The following is a 17,139-nucleotide window of genomic DNA, read 5'->3' on the forward strand; positions in this document are numbered from 1 at the left end:
AGGTTTTTCTGAGTGCAAGGAGTGCAGAGAATACCAGAACAAGAATGAGAAACCTGTTTTGAGCTACCATGTAATCTGAAAGGCACACCATTTTTTTTAATATATGTGAAACATACTTTAATGCTGAGACCTTGTGTGTTAAGGTTCTGCCTGAAGTGAAGTTTTACGGCCAATTTATAAGGTCTTGCAAACAGGAGTTTACAGTGGAAACAGTGACTCTTACCTTAATTGTAGCAATGTCAATAGCATTGCTGTAATGAGCATCTGGCTGCATTCCATCTGTTGACCACACCAATGGGTTTTGTGCATCATAAAAGAAGTGTTTCCCCTCCATATTTGATTTTCCACATGTCAATCCCTCCTACGTGCTCCAGCCCTCTGAGTTTATTGGAGTCCCAACACGTGAGCCATGTGAGTGGGAGATGGGGGTTTCTCCCACGACAGACACAGCCCAGCCCAGCAGGCCCCTTGCTTTTTCAGCTGCCTGAGCTGCCCTTGTCACTTCCCCACTGCCATCAAAGTCCCACTGCATGGACTTGGCTGATCATCCTGATCATCAGCACCATGCAGTAAATGCTTGAGCCCTTGCAGCAGGAGAGCAGGAGACAAGGTCAAGAGAATGAATTTCATGTCTAGCACATAAGACTTGGCAGAGACAGTTACTGGGATGTGCTTGGGAGCTGCTTACATGTGCATTTGTCCAAGCTGTGTGTTTAAAAATGTTACAAAAATCAAACTGGATAATTTTAAATTAATGCTTTTAAGTCACCTCATTACTTCTTTAATCAAAATTATAATTGAATACATGTCCCTACTTAACTAGGTAAATAATTTGGAATAAAATATATTTCATATGAAATACAAATAAAATCTTTTTTACATCTGAAACCCCAGATGTGCATTTAAGGTTTCACAGCAGTACCAGCAGCTACTTTTCTTCTTCACAGGTATGTTCTCCTGTTACTACAGCTTTTAAGCAGTAATCTCTTCCAATATCAATGGCTCTTCCATCTCCCCCAAGGTGAGAACATCCAATGAATATCCAATCTGTTTAATGCAAGGACTCACATTTAGCTTGTTCATGTTTGGGGCCTGATGCACTCTAGTCTGGGAACAGAGACAGGTTATAGGAACCTGCCTCTGTTACAGACCTCTATCTGTATTCTGATATTCACAACTTGGCTTCCTGAGTGCAGAAGAAAGTAGAAGTGCTGTTACTGCTTGGTGTCCTCTCCTGGTTTTGTCAGCATTCAGCCCCTGTGGCTTAGCAGATCACACCATCAGTTTCTCTCATATTTCTTCAAGGTGAGGGGAAGCTCTGTACAAATCTATAAACTCATCACCATGTCTCCCTTTATATCCCTAATAAATATCCTTAAAGGCTATTCACATCTGTCTGCCTAAAGAGGGTCGAGTGATGAGCAAAGCTGATAAATATTCAGATCAGGGCTGTATCTTCCTATTTACCTCACCTTTATTTGTTTCTTTGTAATTTTATCTGAAGTTGTAAAAATGTGGACAGAAGGGACTGAAGTCCTTGAATGGACAAGAGGAATTACAATTTTAATGGAAATGACTAATTCTGAATGTTATGGTCTGTGTGATTTTAAATTTTCACTTCCAGTAAATCAAAGGGCATCACAAATCAGGAGATGTGCATTCAAGGAAGTTTATTGAAAGCAATTCTATAAAATAGCAGTTCTTGCCCATTGTTGTGTAGATCCTTTTGTGGGGAGAGAGAGGGTAGGGGGAATTTTTCTCCACAATTTCTTAGGACTGTAACAGTCTTTGGAGAGCTGAATCCTTACCCTTACAGCCATTGCATTCTCTTGCTCTGAAGCAGATGATTTCCCACCTTCCTTAAGAAGTTTCAGTGATTACTTTTGGCTGCATGGGGCAAATAGAAACTTCATCTGAATATCTCTTCCAGAAGCCATGATTACCCAATAATCATGGGTAATCTTTTTTGTTACCTTTTTTGTTTTCTTTTTTTTTTTTGTATGCATGTGTAGAAATAGTAGAATTTCTAAAATTTAATTTACTAGGAGTCAATTTTGCTGTTTAGGCTTTTTGAGGGATAGTTTTTTCACTTGTTCATTGTAGTTTGTATGTTGTAGGCACACTAAATTTTTGCTCACAACAAAAGACAAGTCAGTCCTTCTCTAATAAACCACAGAAGGACTACTAATTTTTGAAATGTCAGAGGAATACTATAATTATAGCTGTCCTTTTTACAGGTGGGTGAATAATTCCTCTCATTGCAAAACACAGACTCAGGAAAGGGCTGTTGAAACAAGAGGCTGAGCTTGGTCAGTTGAGATTCCCAATTTAATGAGTGCTTGGCTTTGCTGTGTGCCCTGTAGGTAAATCCTGTGCAGTCCTAGCAGAGCTGTGAATGTGTAGTGTAGATTACTGAGCATGTTGTTTAGTCCTGGATCATTTTGTGCCTCCTCTAAGTGATGTCTCCTACATCACTTAGGAATGATTAGAACTTAGGAGTGGAATTAATTTCTTTTTTTTAATTTGTATGTGCCTGCCTCATAACTGCTGACAATGGCACTGAAAATATAGGGGGCTAACCATGCAAGTACAAGGCACTGGGAAAGTTAGATCATAAAGGGTTCCACAGATCTTGGCTGAAGATTTTCTTTGTTAACCAATCTGTAATTCTTGCTTTTGCTTTCACCCTATATTTAGAAATAATAATAATAAAAAAGATATTCCAGTGATCAAAAGCAGAATAAGAAAAAATGGCATTTATCTAATGTGCATCATATTGACTTATAAGGTGCTTCATGTGTTTAGAGAGAATTAAAAAACATTGTAGTGTATAGTGGCTTTCATTTCCCCTGTTCTAAGCCTTTCCATGGTATCCTATCTGTGATATTTGGGTTCCTACATATCTTAGTCAGGTGTTGTTGTTTGCTACCTGATGGTCTCAGATATACCAGTTCAAAGTTGGATTATTTATTTATTTGCTTCTTTTCCTTGATGTATTCAGAGAAGATAAGTATCCAAAGAATCAAAGACTTAGATGCTTATTTTCATAGCCAAAGGTTTTGGAATCTTTGAGGATATATCTCTTGGAACAACAATAAAGAAATTTAATTTTATTGGAGCCAAAATATTTTTCAAATGTTAGTAATTAAATTGAGTCTATAAAAGGGCTGGGACATTACTAACAAGGGTGGATATTTCAATATTAGGAGAGATGGCAGATTGCAAGATTCATGTTTAGGAATGTGGTTCAAAACTACCATAGTTATACCTTTAACCTACAAACTATCATATTTTAAATTATAAGCCCTACATAACCAGGGCATGCCAGTGGCCTTTTTGTACTTTACTGTACTTTAACAGAGGAAGCTAGAGGGGCAGGAGGCTTTTTCCAGTGATATTTTGCAAATTGAGAGGAGGAACAGAGAATGTGGAAATCAGAAATACACTTGTGCAGGAAGCAGAATTTAAAGGAGACTGATGAGTGAAGGAAGAGTGCAAATCAGACACAACTATCAGTCATGTCTGTAGGGGAAAATAGGGGATGAAATGCTCAGAAGCACTGTCATGACATTCATGGACTGGAAATTGTAGGTAACCACTTGGGATCACTGGAAAACTGCAATGGAGCTAATTGCAGCATGTATTTCCCACACACACAAAGTTATTGGGGCAGATAAGAGAGAAATCTGCAATTAAACAATTGTGATGGATTCTGAAACTTTCACTTAAGATACACTGTTCCAGCTAAACAAAAAATTCTGGGTCTGTTGAAGGAATCACTTGAAGACAAGTGATGCATGATGTCGTGGGGGTTCTTTACCAGTGCTTTTCTCATGGCTTTAGCCATGAGGGAAATTACACAGAGGCAGAGGACATGGGCAAGTGCTAAGAATTTTGCTATAAAGAACAGTGGATTGAACTTGCTCATCACCCACACACTGCTGTCCTCCAGGATCAAGACTTTTCTCTGGAAGCTCATGCACAAACAAATGCTCAATACTTTGTTTTTACACACCTGTTCATAGTTTTTAATACCCAGAATAAGGGAGTTGTGATCAATTCTACACTTATGGTTAGTTTTAATTTCAATTAGAATTAGCAGGTGATCTGAATATGTTCATAATGCCATGTTTAGGTCACTGATGTAGTCCTTTTTTTGTCTTAAAAATTAGGAACCTGAGAGCAAAACAGACTCCTTGTGTGAAACAGGAGCAAGAGCAGAGGAGTGAGGAGGAAACTCCCTTGCCCAGCTGCAGCTTAGCAGTGGGAGGTGGAGAAGGTGTGACCTAGTGTCTGCCCAAAGGAGAAGGAGCAGTGCTGGAAGCCCCATTTTGATCTGATCTCAGCTACTTGCTGTGTAGGATAAGGGACCTGCACAGGCATGACTGTGGAGAAGGTGATTGAAGTGCAGCCTTCTCCTCTTCAGGTAGACCTCTGCACAAGTTTGGGTGCATAACTTCTATCCCAGAATTAAAAACCAGTGGAATGCATTCCTAGTCAGTAGGAGATCAGTTTGTGGAATGAAGGGGCTTTGGTGGTGTAATATTTCAGCTGGTCCCTACCAGAGCTAAGGAGGGAATTATCACTGTTACTGTTTGCCAGGGTGACAACAGGGGGGTCCAAAATGCTTTTTCTGTCTGATAATGTGCTTAACTAGCTTTCAATGAAGTTGCACATCATGGTTCATCGCCCTTGACTTTTTTTGAGGACCCTAAGTGACTGGTTTAGTGACTAGCAGCAATGTATCAGTGCAGATCAGCAGCAGATAATTTAGTCTGATCTTGTTTGATTTTATGGGTCTCCTAAAAACTTTGTTTCCACATACCAGCAGCTTAACAGGCAGACATATGATTTCAAGCTGCTAAACTTCAAGGCTTGTTGTAGAAGGGGCAAGAATGCATGGTGGGAGAAAAAAAGGGTGGAATTAATGCTGGGAAAGAATTTGACTCTGTCTTATGCTCTGGTGCCTTTCATTTTTAGACACACTGAATTTTATACATTTCTGCATCTGTTTGTGGTACAAAAAAAACCCAGAAATGAGATGACTAAATTTTAATAAATAAAAATGTTTTCATATGTATATGGTTCTTCATGGTCCTCTAAAAGGAAAAGAGAAAGTTCTTTACAATTCTAAATACAACTCGGTATCTACAGTGATTCTCAAAGTTGTGATTATTTAAAAGTAACCTTTTTAGAAATAAGGACATATCTTTCCATACTTGATAAATACAGAATATCAGTGGACTTAACTGGGCTTTCAGACTGTGTGGATCTCAAGGTGTAACTAAATGGATTAAAGTGTAGTTTGGGTTTTTTAGCTTTGAAGTGAGAAAACCCAAGGCTTTTGTGGTTTTACTTAATTCATAGAGTTAGAAAAAATTTTGTGCCTAAGCAAGTTACAAAAAATGGAGCCCAAGGAAGATGAAATGTATTTTTATTTTTCTGAATTGTCTTTGTCCTAAGAAATAGGATGATACACTTGTTGAGTTCAACAGACATTGTCCACTACCATTTTTTTGGTTAGCAAATAAATCTGATTTTTAAATATCTTGTATTTTAATCTTAAAAATATATGCTGAAAAAAGTACAACTATTTATATTTCAAGTGTCTCTAATTCCTGCCACTTCTTTTACTCAGTTGTTTTTCTCTTATAGTAAGAATTCACGTTCAATAAAGTAAATAATAGCATTACTTTAATTTTAGGCAGGATTAATTTGAATCAAATTTAATGGTGGGGGTGTGTGTAGAAGGAGCCAAAATGCTGTAACAGGGATCTGTCTGGTATTAAATAGGGATTGCAGGGTCTCACTTTTATGTGCCTAAGAGCCTGATGTATTTATGGAGTGTAGGATAGTGGGCAGTTTCCTTCGAGTTTTTTTACATTTTGACAAGCTATTACTGGTAGGAGCAGGTATTTCCTATATGCAGAGTAGGAAATGCTGCTAATACAGTTAATAACCCACCTAACAGAGGGAAAAAATGAAAAGGAAATGCTTTAAGGGCCCTCGTGGTACACTGTAGTGTTAAACACATGGCAGCCCATGGCCTCCAAATAAAATCTTACAATTTGGGTGTGATGTCACTGGTCAGTTATTTGAGTGTGGCAGCAATACTGATAGTGATATCACACCTATGAAAACTGGAACTCCTCCAGCTGCCTTGGAGGGTGTGATGTCCAATCCATCAATGTCAGCTGGGAGTCAACCATTACCTTTTACATCAAACCATAAAAGCAAGTTTTACCTTCTCTGCTGAAGCCTGAGGGTGTTGCTCAAGCTCCCATTCTTTTTAGGTGTTATGGGTACAGTTTATGCATTATGTGCCTCTGTGAGGACTTTGGTTCTGATTGCTTCTTCAATCAGAATCAGTATCTGGTGTTAATTGCTGCTATTAGTTTGTTCGCTTTTCAATAAATTTAAACTTCACAAAGGAGCAATTATATTTCCATTTTGAAATTGAATTATGAAGACCTGTACCTAAGTTATTTGGTATTTATTTATTGATTTATTTGTATTGATCTGGTCTGTGACAGATTGTGTCCCTAATTTCACCATGGACACTAATATAGTGCAAAATATTAAAAGAAAAAAGATTGTTATCATAGATTTCAATATATTTAATGAGCTGTCAATACTGTAGCTTGAAAGTGCTATATATTTTTCTTCTACTGAATATAGGGATGCAATAATTTTTTATTTCTATCATTCTTAGGAAGAATATCAAAATTGTATAAATACATGATGACCTAAATCAATATTGGAAAAATATGTAAAAACTAATAATCAACAAAATTTGTTAACTAGATTTTTAATTATACTTATTGTGGTTCTGCTGAGTTTTAACAGTTTTTCAGCTACTTTAACGTCATTACTAAACAATATTTTCCCCATCTTTTTTATTTTATAATTGCAGCACTTCAGAATTTCCTTTCTGACAGCAGAAAGAAAGAAATTAAATAAGTCATTACAGGAAAGCAGTAGTATGGAGTTTATTTATCTGCATTATATATTCCCAGTTTACAGTCCTGCTTCGTTATCCTTTCTTCTTTTAAAGGTTGTCTGACCTTTCCCATAAAGAAATCTTTTCTTGTAGCTGATAATTTTATAAAATTACTTGGGACACTTGCCAAGTGAGGTATCTGTCTGAAGAGTTTATACTCTAGACAAATGGTTCCAGGTGCTGAGCTGGAAAGTCTCAGCTATTTCTAGCACAGGGAATAAAGGGAAAAAAACCCAAAAAACAAAAAAGACCCAAACACACTTGCAAATAATGTTTGTTTAAAAAGATTTATTGATCCAGTTGCTTCAACACAGTGTCCTGAGTGTTAGCAGTTGGATGGTATTAATTTCATGGATGTATTTTCTGTTGTCCAAGAAAATGTTTGTTAAATTTGGTTACTATAGAAGAATTGTGGTTTCTGTGAGATTCTTAGGGAATTCATCTGTATATGAAAGAAAGGATAAGTCTGCTTTGGGGTGAGATAGAGCTGAGGGACCTGTGCAAACAGGTGGGAATAATGGTTGGGGCTTCAGGAGACAAGGAGGAAACTGCTAAACTCTGCAGGAGAGGGTGGGGAGATTGGAATTGGAGGAAAAAATTGAAGATGGAGGGAACATTGGAACTGCCAGAGCACAATCCCTAATGGTAGAGACTGAAAGGTCTGAAGAGATGAGGAAGAGTGCAGGTGGACCAAACACTGTCAGTCAGGTAAATGGATGCAATAATGTCACAGGAAAGATGCCCTAGAGAAGCCTGAATGAATCAATGTGTGTGTTTGACATTTGCTTCTGAGCAACATTCAGTTAAACACTTTGAAGAAACAATGGATCAAACCTCTTGGCTCGTTGGTCATAGGCCTGATGTTTCTTCTGTGTACTGATTGAGACAGGAGTCCTGGGGAAAAACAAAATATGCAGAATTAATGGCTGTATCATAACTAATATCTAATAAGGTTCAAAATTTAAGCTGAAGAGATTATCTCAGTTCTGGAGCTTTCTACATTTTGTTTGTCCCAAGTCATAAGCTGATAATGTAGTTATACCATAGCAATCTTTCCTGTGTGTGGAAAACACATGAAGTAGATTGTATGCAAGATAAAAAAATGTGATGAATGTCTAGGCTTTAATTGTATTATGCAGTTAACATTAAGGTGGGTAGTAGAAAAAAAGATCAACTTTTCAATATCTTTTTGTTAAAATATTTTCTTGTTCATCCCTGCAAGAGGATAAATATACAGCAAGAGATCTGCTAATTAACAAAAGCTGTTATGTGTTTCATCTTCAGTATGCATCCCTGTATCAGTCAGCTTGTAATATTTTTATTAATTATTTTATAATCAGTTGCACTATTCTGCTAAGACAGTTTCCTCGAGTGAGCTGCTTGGCCTGACAGCTTTTACTACAGAACCTAAATGTGTCAACATTGGCAAACTGTTCTGTTTTTTTTTTTTTTAATCTACAGCATAAAATCTTGAACTCAGAAAAGCAAAGTAAATAAAACATATAGGCTAAAAGAGACAGCTGTGTGCTTTTGTGAAGAAAAACAGCAACAGAGGATAAATCAGAAAGCTGAGGATGACGTGCTGCAAATAAACCTTAGCACAAATGACAGTTCTCTGTTCAGGATTTTCTCATGAAGGTTCAAGGTATAAAAACTTAAAGGTGGAAGAGAGTACTGCCAGAATATCTGACTTTTCCTTTAAGCAACTTTTTGAGGCTAGGGAAGTATTTAGTTTATCTAAATATGTAGAATTTATTGTCCAAGAAGACAAGGTCCATGCATGAGCAGTGTTTACAAAACAATGGATGTCAGACTCCACAATGGGGTTTTTATTTGACAGAATCTGGTCAGTAAGGTGGTACATAGAGTAAACATGATGGAATGGAAGGGAATTCAGGAATCCTTTTTTGTGAGTCTGGTGCAGAAGTCTGAAATCTGAAGTAACCAGGAACCACAGCTTCTCTTCTGGAAAGTTAGAGAGTATCTGGTTATTCAGAAAACTGATGCCCAGGTGCTTGCCCTTGCTTTGGGAAATCTTCTGTGTGTACCCAGAAACATTATTTTCATGTCATCTGTGCAGTGTTGTGCACTAAAAGAGGTATAAAGTGTAATACACTGCAAGCTATTTCATAAGTCTGCAAGTTATGGTTGTAGGGTTGTTTTTTGGTTTTTTTTCTGAATAAGGAGATGAGCATTTATCCTAATGTAAGAAATCAAAGATTTATCTTAAGCATCAACTATTATTCTGGAGTTAAAATCAGAAAATATGTCTCTTTGGATTTCAACAGAGGTTAAGAAAACCTTAAGCAATGTTTTCCTTTTCCCATTACAATTGTCACAGACTGTGTAGGACCTGTTACTAAGACAAAGGCCAAGTACATCTGTCTAAATCTTTTATTGTTAAAGCCTGCAGTTCTTCTTGCCATGTGATTATTTTCAAATTTCTCTGCACAGGTTAATATCTGCTTAAGCACTGTGTGCAGCACCACCTGGAAATATTGCTGAGTACAGTCAATGAGGAGAAAAGCATCAGTGATGGTGACTTTGAATTCAGTAGAAATAATTAATTACTGATTTTTTAACTAGATTTTTAAAAAATCTGTGTTTCCAAGGTTTTTTTCCTATTAATTTTTTAAGTATTTATGAGGATTTAAACATAAAGATTTGTTTAAATAAGGCTTTTAGTCCAAGAATAAAAAAATTAATGCCACCTAAAAAAGCTTCAAAGTCAGTCTGTCAGGTTCTTTATGGCAATGAAGCTCTCACATTATCTTTTTAATGCTGAAATCAGTTCAAGTCAGTGAAATTTCTTTAATGAACTTTAGGGCACATCTTCAAAGAAACCTGCAATTGAACCTGTGGAAAGGCCAATGCCTTTGAACTGTGGAAAAGAAGTTTATCCTAGATTAGCTTGATCTTTTAGTTTACTCTGCCTTCTAATCTAGCAAGAAAGATCTAAGCTTAAAGAGTACCTCTGAACTGCAGTGACAACCTAAAAGCAATGTATTGTTAGGGAGAAATTCATTGCTTCCCCTAGGTATTAGCATTTTAAATTTGGAAGGATAGCAAAGTTGTTTATTTTGTGAACATGACCACCCTGAGTCTCCCTGAGCACTACATTTTCTTTATTTGTTAGGAGATGTTTCTTTGCTTATTTCTTTCACTTGTGAGTAGATTAGGACCTTATAAATTGAAAAGTAACTTGATTTTTGTTCTCATTCTCCCTCTAACATTTCAGTGTACTCCATCCAGTTCAGTCTTTCATCACTCAAATGTGGAACAATGTACCTTCAAATTTGAAAGAAATAACAAAATCTGGAACAAATTACAAAGTGATGGAGAAGGGAAGTGCAGAGCTGTATGGAAATAAGTGCATTAATGCATAAGCTCTGATGCACATGAGTCTGTTTTGAAGGACACTTCATTTTAGTTTCAACTTCTGCTTTTAAATTTTACTGTAATCTGATACAACATTTGCTTGGGTGAGTACTTGAGGAACTTTCAGTGTTAACAGTATTCTTTTAGATAGAAATTCCTTTGGATTTCAGATTTTGTACTCTTTCCAGGTTACAATAAGAAAAACATGGAAGAGATTTTTAATAGAAAAAACCAACACTCCGTGGTTTGCAGCTGGCAATCACAATGCCTCTACTGCTGCTTTTATTTTATTAAGTGGAACAGGTCAGTTCACTATCAGAGCTGACTGTGTTCCTTCTCTGGTGAAAGTAAAAACACAAGTCTAGCAAAAAATTAAATGACCATTAGTTTCTTTTCAATCATTCTGTGAAATGTCTTTTTAACAACTGTCTCATTTTATGGAATCAAGGAGGACAAGGATGGTCATCACTCAGCTGGCAAAGGAAAATGCCTTTGTCTATAGCACTGCCTTCCATAAGTGATGTTATTCAATGTCTACTTTTAATTAAGGGTTAATAAGCCCTTACACCATGAAGAAAGTGCAGAAAGGTGGAGTTAGGTAGAAAATCTTGTTCAGATGAAAGAAATAATGTTTATAAAGTTGGATTTTTGAAAAGGAAAGTATGGAATGGAATAATATAAAATGTATTTGAGGGAACAGAGAAGAAGTTTAAATTATATGTTTATCCAGCTTATAAATTATGCTATATTTTCCTGTATTTTATTTTTTAAAGTTAATTCTTTGACTTTTTAAGGTCAATGGGATTTTTGCCACTGGTTTGATTGGTACTGTTTCACCCTTTATCTGTGAGAAGCAGTTTCTGCTTTTTGTTACTATTTCAAAATGGTATCCTTCCTTTTCTTCTCTCACTCCAGTTTCCTAAGGATTTATACTCTTTTGCATCAAAAGGAAATGTTTTTGCTGGTACATACTGCATAGTTGAAATCAAGTACCAGGCAAAAAGCTGGCTGACCTAATGGGCTGATTGCAGCAGAGCAGACGTTTTGAATCTGGACTTCTTAGTTATTGAGGGTACAGGATTTTGAATGCTTTTATCCTTTTATTGGTGAATGCACTAAAGTACATGCAGACAGAGAATGTTAAAGTGGCAGTCAGATAAACTTGTTAAAGCAGTGGGAGTTTTTCCTTTCTTTCTGCGTGACTTTATCATCACAGTGGAGTTAAAAGGCAATTAGCCCTTCAGCTCTTTTCTGGCCAGTTTATTGGCATTTTACACACAACTGTTGAATAGACAGTGCCATATTAAAAATTCCAATGAAGCTGGCCTGGGGATAACAGACTCTAAATTTCTGGTTAATGTAGGTTTCCTTGAGAGGAGCTATTGCCAAAAAGCTTGGGTGAAATTATCTAAAAACAGTACCTATGCTGCTTGTACTCATAGTTGATGGAAAATTGTAGTAGTCCTGCTTCATGCTGTGTTACATTTCCAGGGAAATATTTTTATGAAGAGTGTTTGATGAAAAAGTTTATTCCTTTAGTAATAACAGGCTACCCACTGTGTTACTTTAGGCAATGAACATGGTGAGTAGAATAAGACGTTTTCATCATCAGAACAACAATCATTCTTCCTTTGCATTTCTGTAATTTTCGTCTGAGGTCATTAAAACACTTCACCAACATGGATTACTGATTTCTTTCAGTATATGAGAAGTGGGAAATAGATTATTATGTCAAAATTTTGACCAAATGTAGTCCAAAGTTGTTTTGGTTTTGTTTGTTTCTTTTGTTTTTTCTGCTTGGATTTTTCTTTGTTATTTTGGAAGGGGGTGTGTTGGTTTAGAATTTTAAGTAAACATTTTGGGGTTTTTTTTCTCATTTCAACGTCAATAGAAAATCAAACATGTCTCGCAGGTCTTGCACCCCAAAGTATTAAGAACCAAAACCTGGCTGTAATATTTTTCATGGCTGAGGAGAATGAAGTACAAACAGAAGACGTATAAGCTCACTACTGGAGAGTAAATTGGATTTTTCATACCATTTCAGCTTTAATCTGGTCTTGCCAAAGAAAATAGAAAGTTTTTGATAGACGTGACTGAGACTATTATTGCATCTTAATGATGCATTCATTGCTTCTATGAATAAATTTATTTAGTTAAATTTTGTAGCTGATTTTAATTTACTGATGTTAGATCATGAGAAATCTACTGAGGTCTGTGAGTGTGATTGAGAGCCAGAGGGTAAAAGCAAGGAGTAGATCTGACTTTTAACCTGACCACATGCATTTCTCCAGTCTGCACTGGGGAATCAGCAAAAAGGCTCCTTAGAAGTCCAGCTGGTTTTTGGGTCGGATCTCTTTCAAAGTAGGGAAGGAATGCTGGTAGATTTAAAGAATCAGAAGTGCTATTTTCACTATATTTTGGTTTGCATGACAACTCCAGAGGGAACTCAGATTTTGTTCAGAGAGCAAGTGATGGGTTTATGCTGCAGTGTGCCTTAACAATAAGCAAGGCAATTTGAAATGCCTTCATTTGCTCAGGTCTGTATAAGTTAGAATTTCTTTCAGAGCACAACACTTATTTAAGGTGATCCCCAATAGCAGCAGTTCTATTTTAAATGGTGTGTACATGTATTTCAACTCTGTTAAAAACTCAAACTTTGCTTCTGATACTCACAAGCCATCATGAAAGTCATCTGTAACTTTTGTCTTTTAACATAGCAAATACATATTGGAAGACAATGGTTTCATTAAATGGGTATTCATGTGTAAATTGAAAACCTAGAAGTTGGAAAGTGCCAGATTTAAAGTAGCTCATATAATTATTTTTTTAGGTGTCCTTTTGGTTACATGTTGCAGCACTTTTCAGTTGTCCAGCCATTTACTGCCTTTTCTGTAGCACTCACTGCTGGTCCCTGCTTGCTCCCCATTGCTGATTCCATTCTTGAGCTGTATTTTCACTGGGACAGTAACTGGGGGACAGACAAGCAGTTATGCTATTGGGCAGCTTGGCCCTACCCATGCTCTTTCTTCAGATTCTCTATGTGATAAAAAATTGTGTAGACCAAAAATTGGGTATGGTGTGGACTTGTGTATTCAGTCAGGGCCCATCTGGGATGCAGAGAGCACCCTCAGCAACTTCAGAGTGATAAAAACTCTGCCATGATGACAGGAAGAGTGTCTGGTTATCAGGAGCAGAACCAGTGCTGAAGTTGGAGTGGTTCTGAGCTTTAGGCCATCTCTGACAGTTTTCCAGGCTGCCAGGAAAAAATCAATTTTTTCACGTCTACAAAGTGAGGAAAAGAAAAAAAATACAGTATTATTTTATAGAGATGTGTTAAATATAATATCTTGAAGTCTATGCAACTGTTTTAAAAATGAGAAGGACTATAAAAACTGAATAACTTTACTCTAGCAAGGCTAATACATCAGAGCAAATGACCAAGACATCTGCAACAAAGACTTTTGAACCTGTGCCCAGTGTCTGTGCACCGTCTTGTCCCACACAGATAATAATGCTCTCCTCCTATCATGAAAAAGAAAGTGGCTTGTTAGTGCTCTAGAGAGATCCAGATATGGTGATGAGCAGCACAGGCAAGGCCAGGAAGCAAGCAGCACTATAGTTCCAGGGAGATGCTTAGCAAAAGCAGCATTTTAAAAACTTTGGTAGTGCTGAAAGCAACTGCTCTGTGTGAGGAACATTTGGGCAGAGTGACACAGACCCTGGAGTGAAAAATAACGTGTGATCATTAGCTAGAAATAGCCATAATTTACCGACACCAGGGGGCAGAATTAAGGTTGCAAGGACACCCATAAACCTGGCATTCCCAAGCACAGGGCTATTTAAGTTCAAACTCAAGCATGCTTTTAAGTTTAAATATTTGAATGGTGTAGAATTTGTTGCAAACAATGTTGTGTTTGTGGAAACAAAAACATTTCAATGCAGTTGGAAGATAAGTGTGATTGTTCGTTTGTTGCAAATGTGAATTTAACTAAAAGCTAATTTTAATTACTTTCAGCTAATGTTCAACACTTTATTGTTTGGGCATAAATTAGTCCAGCTTTCTAAAGGAAAAACATCAAACAAATCCTTTCTTGAAGGTTAGGCCTCCTTTTCTTACTTTCTGAACTGCAGAAAACACTGTAGATAACTGCAGCTTTTTATTTCCAACCTGACCTTCCATGTTCTGAAACTAATTTGCCATACTGCTTCTCAAAGTCTGCTCAAGGACTTCCTTTAGCAGAATAATGTGGTTCTTATTAGGCACATCCTATAAGACCCAGGAGGATTGCATGCAAAGAAAATAAGACGGAAACACAGCTGAATTTCCATCCTCCAGTCAGATATATGATATTGATGACCAGGATGCCTATGAAGGATATTGTAAAAAAGACAAAGAATTAAAGCAAATGTCTGACAAATTGGCTGTCTTCAGATGCAAGGATGACAAGTGGTCTGTGCAGCTCAGTGGAAGACATGGAGGCATCAAGCCAAATTGTTTTGTAGTCAACAAGTCTCTTTGAATCACATGGTTGTGTGTAACCTCTCTTTTAAACAAGGCCTCAGTTTAAATTACATCATCAGGAAAGACTTAAAGCCGTGAAGTTCTACGTGAAAGCTGATAGTTTTGCTGCACTCCAAATGTTCTTCACAGTTATGAATTTTATATTTTTACAGGAATAATGGGATATTCTGTTAAAATGGGACTTCTTTCCAATATTATTTTCCTAATTTTTAAGTAGATGCACCAAACACAAATAATTGTGAAAATAGGAGCTTTAACTTCAAATCCGTTTCCTCCCTATTTTTTTTTTCTATGAGGTGAGAAAATAATTTCATGCTAGCATAATTTGATGGAAAAATGCACTGAAATGGCTTGAGTGTGATATAATCTCTTTAACTTGTGATGTTTTCATTCCTATGTAGCTAAATATAGATTTCAGAGGTTTTACAAGGTTAATGAGGAATCTTTACCCTCTGTATGCAACTCAGTGCAAGTGTAATTTAGTGAATTGGCTCCAGAATTATCACTACTTTTTCATTTCATTCTTCAACAAGATGCAGAATTTGGGTAATCAGAATTGCAATATGATTTTCCTGTTAATCTGTTTTAAATCGGAAATTTTCACCATGACTAATCCATGAAATTTGTCAACTTTGTCTGTGATTTACACAAACTCTATTTATAAAGAGAAATTGTTTGAGTCCTAAGGCATGGAATATTATTTCCCAGCATGCTTTTAGAGACTTTTTTCTAACAAGTATAAACAAAATGTGGTCATTGACTATATTATTATTTCAAGATCAGGAGGTAAAACCTGAGGAATGTTGAAGAGTATATTCCCTGTAGCAGTGTATATTAGTCTTAAGCCATTAAGAAGAAAATAGCCTATCATATCAGAGTTGGTAAGGATGGTTGTGATCATAAAGTTTACCTAAAATAATTGGATAACTTGCTTGTAGATTAAAAACATATGTGATTCTTGTATGTCTTTATGCTGAGGCTTTAGAATTAATTGCTGTCAGCATAAACCAGACCAAACAAAAATAGATTTGCATCAATTCTTTGTAATGGGGGAAAAAAAGAAAGGCTTGAATGACAGTGAAGATAATTCTGTTTTGTATTTGGGGGGAAATGGCTACACAGTGTTCACATACAGGAGTGCAATTTACTATATATGGCAAAGAATAAAGGTCTTTTATGTAAATGTAATAACAGGCAAGTAATACCTTCAGAGGAAAGAAAAACAATCTCTTGGGTACAGAAAGTTTGTCTGCTCCAGCTGTCCTCTCTCACTTGTTGGGGGAAGACGTTTGGGGAAAGACCAAAACACAGATACTCACAAAGCTCAGCACCATGTCTTAATCAGTTTTTACTGAGCTACTCTGCTCCATACCAAGCAGGTTTAAATGTGCAGCACATCCCTGTATGTAACTAAGTCCCACTGCCTGTGGGAATGAAAGCAGGATGGCTCTGGGCTTCAGTCACAGCACAACTGCAGGTGAGGGAACAGCAGCATCAACTCCTCTTCCAGCTGAGCAGGAGCTGCTGAATGCCATGGCTGTCTCCACATCACTTCAAATTCCTGCTTGTATGGTTTTGTGCAAGATCTCCAGAAATCATGCCCATTGGGATCACAGATGGCCAGCCTGTTACAAGGTCCACAGTCTGGAGCCAGCTTGGCCTGCCCTGCAGTCTGATCTTTCTCCAGCAGAAATGGCCATAGGTTATTCCCATGTCCATCGAGTTACCAAAGTACAGACATGCTCTGTCATGGTCCCTGGGGTATGAAATGCCCCCTTTGTGGTCAGATCATAGGAGAGCTCTGGCCATGTGGAGAGAGGTCAGTGTCCTCAGGTGATGTCTGCCAATGCCATGGTGGTCTTATGTGATGTGCCAAGCCATGGCAGGGCAACTCTGTGTCCTTGTGCTCCTGGCTGGCTTCTCTCTATCCTGCTTCCTTCACCACTGCAGCTCATGTTCTCAAAGGCCCAACTGCCTCTTAATCTGATTTCTGAATGAAAACAGTCAACTGCTCCATGTAGACATTCTTATTTCACAATGTCCTAAAACTCTAGGGGAAATTTGGTCTCTGCTCCAGGCTGGAATCTGACCTCAGAATTATGATTTATTTCAGACTTGCAGAAGTATTTAGCCCAAAAGGATATTTTGTGGAGGACAGAGAAGAATTTGGGGTAGACAGATTAATGTTTTACGTGTGATGTTTTGCACTTCCCTAGCTAAAAAGCAATTGAATAAATTT

Source organism: Serinus canaria, chromosome 12, assembly GCF_022539315.1.
Source record: "Serinus canaria isolate serCan28SL12 chromosome 12, serCan2020, whole genome shotgun sequence".
Taxonomy (NCBI): domain Eukaryota; kingdom Metazoa; phylum Chordata; class Aves; order Passeriformes; family Fringillidae; genus Serinus; species Serinus canaria.